The 4,885-nt window shown below is 40.0% G+C and overlaps 1 non-coding gene across 1 annotated transcript; it reads right to left on the reverse strand.

Annotated features, from left to right (window-relative positions):
- Positions 1-2,143: 2,143 nt before the first annotated feature.
- LOC130983672 (small nucleolar RNA R71) lies at positions 2,144-2,247 on the reverse strand. Its single transcript, XR_009087652.1, has one exon. It is a non-coding gene; the product is annotated as a small nucleolar RNA R71 (small nucleolar RNA).
- Positions 2,248-4,885: the final 2,638 nt, after the last annotated feature.

Here is a 4,885-nt window from a genome sequence, read left to right on the forward strand (position 1 = left end):
CAAAGATATTGCAGTTTAAGTTAGCATTTGAGCACAAACATTAACTTAAACGTACTCTAGTATGAAACCCAATTGAATATCATGGTTTATGGGATTGGGCCTGAAGAATTGATGAGTCTGGAATTTCAATTTGTTGAGTCATGTGTCATTACTTGATTATCACTAAGTTGGCTCAATGAATGTTACAGAATTGGATCAACAGCCTCATCAGGATTATGGATCATAAACCCAAGGCAAAAGGAAATCAGGAAAAGGCCTCAAAGCCCAAGAAACACAACAGAAGCTCAATTTAGAAAGTGTATAAATAGGATAGAATTTAAGTTTGAAAAACTTGGATCGGAGAACTTTGGATCATTTTTCTAGTTTTCATACTTTTTGTAATTGAATTCAGAGCTATGACTCACTAAACCCCCTTTCATTGGGTTAGGGAGCTCTATTGTAATTCAATGAATCACTAATAGTTTTTATCTTCTTCTTCAATCTTTTCTCTTGAATTTTGTTAGAAAGCTTCTCGATCTAATTCCATTGGTTAGTTGTCTTGGGAAAGAAACTATCCATAATTGGAATCCTCCGGAACCTTGGGAAAGGAATGGAGGATTCATGCTAGAGAAGCTTTCTCACAGTGAATTGGATTGGGGTTTGGATGGATATTGTGACATGTAATCCTACCAAATTGTGGTTCATGAAACTGTGTGGTATAATCAGTGATCGAACATCATCTCTTCTTATGAACATTTAAACCAAGGGATTGGGAATTTGTTTGTTTTTAGAGAGAATTGGTGAGCCAAGGGATTGGGATCCAATCATATAAGATTGCCAAGCAAAATTCAATGAATGCATTGGTTGAGGAAGGGATAAAAATGTTTTGATTCGGAGATCTCAATATCTCCTGAAACCCAATGAATTCCCCATTTCTGATCTACCACTTTCTCTTTACATTCTGCAATTAAATTCATGCAATCACCCCGATCCCCTTTTAATTTCAGCAATTTAGCTTCTCGCTCTTTAATTCATGCAATTTAAGATTCCGCACTTTCAATTTCTTGCCATTTACGTTTCCCGCCAACTTTACATTCCGCAATTTTCATCTAAATCTTGATTCCGCTCAACTAGAACACACTTCTAATCCGAATTGCTCACTCAACCAATCCTTGTGGGATTCGACCTCACTCTATTGTGAGTTTTTACTTGACGATAACCGGTGCACTTGCCGGAAGAAATTTTTGCCGATCGTGCAATTTCCTAAAATCGTAGCTATCAAGTTTATAGCACATCAAGTTTATGGCGCCGTTGCCAGGGATTGGTTTTCGATTGACAATTCTCAAATTGGAAGTTAACTAGATTGAGCATTTTTCTTGTTTTGTTAATTCAGTTCAAGTTACTTGTTGAATTTTAATTTCTGCACTCTGTTACTTGCTTTCTTTCTTTATGCCTTTAAATTCAAGCAACTAACTCACTGACTCACTAACTATTTGAATTAATTCCTCAACTGCTCTAACCATACTCTTCCATTAACCAAGAGTATTTCACTTGTTTGTTGCCTGTGCTGTGTTCTTGTATGACAGGTAGGAGAGGAGAGACATCAACTCCTCCATATACCGAACCAGAGAGGACCCTTCATAAACTTAGAAGGGAAGCAAGAGGGAAGAGAGTACTGGGAGAAGAAGAATCTGAAGGAGAATCTGAGGACAATATTGAGGAAGCTCTAGATCTCAACATGGATAGAGAAGTTCACAACCATGAGAGAGCTGATGGAAACAATGCCATTCCCGAGAGGAGGGTTCTTGGTTCATACATAAACCCAACCTCTGGGAATTGTGGTAGCAGCATTCAGAAACCACCCATTCAGGCCAACAATTTTGAACTCAAACCACAGCTAATATCACTGGTGGAGAATCATTGTTCATTTGGTGGGAGTGCTAATGAAGATCCAAACCAACATCTCACAAAATTCCTGAGAATTTGCGACACTGTGAAGTCCAATGGAGTCCAGGAAGATGCCTATAAACTGCTCTTGTTCCCATTTTCACTTAGGGACAAGGCAGCTAAGTGGCTGGAATCATTCCCAAGGGGGAGCCTAACAACCTGGGATAAGGTGGAAAGCAAGTTTCTGGCACGTTTCTACCCCCCACAAAAGGTCAATAGGCTTCGATCTGAGGTTCAGACTTTTAGACAACAAGATGGTGAAACTCTCTACGAGGCATGGGAGAGGTTCAAGGATTTGACAAGGAAATGCCCACCAGACATGTTCCATGACTGGGTGCAATTGCATATTTTCTATGATGGACTTTCTTATGAATCAAGGAATGCTGTAGACCATTTATCAGGAGGTTCATTGAACAAAAAAAAGACTGTGGAAGAAGCCATTGAAGTGATTGAGACAGTGGCTGAGAATGAGTACTACTATGCTTCAGAGAGACACAACACTAAGGGAATCATGGAGCTGAACCATGTTGATACAATTCTAGCCCAAAACAAGGTGTTTGCCAAGCAACTAGCAGAGCTCACCAGGAAATTAGAAACAAATCAAGTGGCTACAATACACACACAAGATCAAGAGGAAGTAAGCACTGAAGGAGGTGATTGGGAAGAGGCCAACTATATGGGAAATCAACAAAGGCAACCATATGATCCACATTCCAACACTTACAACCCAGGCTGGAAAAACCACCCAAACTTTGGGTGGGGAAACCAGCAAACCCAACCACAAAACCACAAACCTTACAACCCCAACCAACATAACAATTCCACATACCAAAACTCCAACCAAAGATCATACCAAGCCACACAAAACACTTACTCCCAACCACCATATCATGGCCAAAATAATCAACCTGCCCAACCTAATCCGAACCAACAATTTCAAGATCAATTAAACAGGATAGAAGGAATGCTTGCAAACATGGGTCAGGACATAAGTGAGTTGAAAAGCTTTAGGGATGATGTGAGATCTACCTTAAGGAACCATGGTGAAAAACTCAAGAGGATGGAGTCTCGAGTAGGAGAGCTATCTCAACAGGCCCCCAAGTCAACTGCAGTGTTCCCTAGTGACACAGAAAAGAATCCTAAAGGGGAACAAAAGGGAGTGAGATGGGAAGAATGCAAGGCCATCACGATATTGAAGGAAGTCTCAGAAGAAGAAGGAATCAGACCCTCAGAACAGGAGCCAGAAATCTTGAAGGAAGGTGTGGAAGAAGCTAAGCAGGAAAGTGAAACTGAGCAAGCCAAGGAACTGCAAAATAAAGGCATGCTGGAAACATACCAACCAAAAGCACCATTTCCTCAGAGGTTAGGAGGAGGTGAAAAAGGGAAAACATATTCAAGGTTTTTAGAGACATTTAAGTCTCTCCATATCAATATTCCTTTTCTTGAGATTCTCCAGCAGATGCCTACACATATCAAGTATTTGAAGGAATTGCTGAGCAAGAAAAGAGTTTTGAAGGGAGGACAAACTGTAATAATGAACAAAGAATGCAGTGCCCTCATCAAGAAGGACATAGTCTCTAAGAAAACAGACCCAGGAAGTTTTCATATCCCCTGCATCATAGGGGAAACAAAAATTGACAGAGGATTCTGTGATCTAGGAGCTAGCATAAATGTGATGCCTCTGACTCTTATGAAGAGGCTACAACTGAATGAGGTGAGATCCACTGATGTAATCATACAACTGGCTGACAAAACTCAGAAGCAAGCTGAAGGGGTAGTTGAGAATGTGCTGGTGAAAGTGGGAAATTATTTCTTCCCCACAGACTTTGTCATTTTGGACATGGAGGAAAGCTACCTACACCCTATCATTCTGGGAAGGCCATTTCTAGCCACTGCTAGAGCGCTCATAGATGTAGAACAAGGAGAGCTAATTTTGAGAATACATGATGAACAGCTCATTTTCCATGTTTTCAAACCTGCATCTGAGCCTGAACCAGAACCTGAAAAGCCTAAGGATGATAGTAGCCATTTGGGTTAGGGAGCTCTATTGTAATTCAATGAATCACTAATAGTTTTTATCTTCTTCTTCAATCTTTTCTCTTGAATTTTGTTAGAAAGCTTCTCGATCTAATTCCATTGGTTAGTTGTCTTGGGAAAAAAACTATCCATAATTGGAATCCTTCGGAACCTTGGGAAAGGAATGGAGGATTCATGCTAGAGAAGCTTTCTCACAGTGAATTGGATTGGGGTTTGGATGGATATTGTGACATGTAATCCTACCAAATTGTGGTTCATGAAACTGTGTGGTATAATCAGTGATCGAACATCATCTCTTCTTATGAACATTTAAACCAAGGGATTGGGAATTTGTTTGTTTTTAGAGAGAATTGGTGAGCCAAGGGATTGGGATCCAATCATATAAGATTGCCAAGCAAAATTCAATGAATGCATTGGTTGAGGAAGGGATAAAAATGTTTTGATTCGGAGATCTCAATATCTCCTGAAACCCAATGAATTCCCCATTTCTGATCTACCACTTTCTCTTTACATTCTGCAATTAAATTCATGCAATCACCCCGATCCCCTTTTAATTTCAGCAATTTAGCTTCTCGCTCTTTAATTCATGCAATTTAAGATTCCGCACTTTCAATTTCTTGCCATTTACGTTTCCCGCCAACTTTACATTCCGCAATTCTCATCTAAATCTTGATTCCGCTCAACTAGAACACACTTCTAATCCGAATTGCTCACTCAACCAATCCTTGTGGGATTCGACCTCACTCTATTGTGAGTTTTTACTTGACGATAACCGGTGCACTTGCCGGAAGGAATTTTTGCCGATCGTGCAATTTCCTAAAATCATAGCTATCAAGTTTATAGCACATCAGAGTACTAGGAGGTGTTTCAGTGATTTTCTTACTCAACTAGCCCACTTGTGCCTCCAAATTTCTGATGGAGG

The sequence above is a fragment of the Arachis stenosperma genome, chromosome 5, assembly GCF_014773155.1.
Source record: "Arachis stenosperma cultivar V10309 chromosome 5, arast.V10309.gnm1.PFL2, whole genome shotgun sequence".
NCBI lineage: Eukaryota > Viridiplantae > Streptophyta > Magnoliopsida > Fabales > Fabaceae > Arachis > Arachis stenosperma.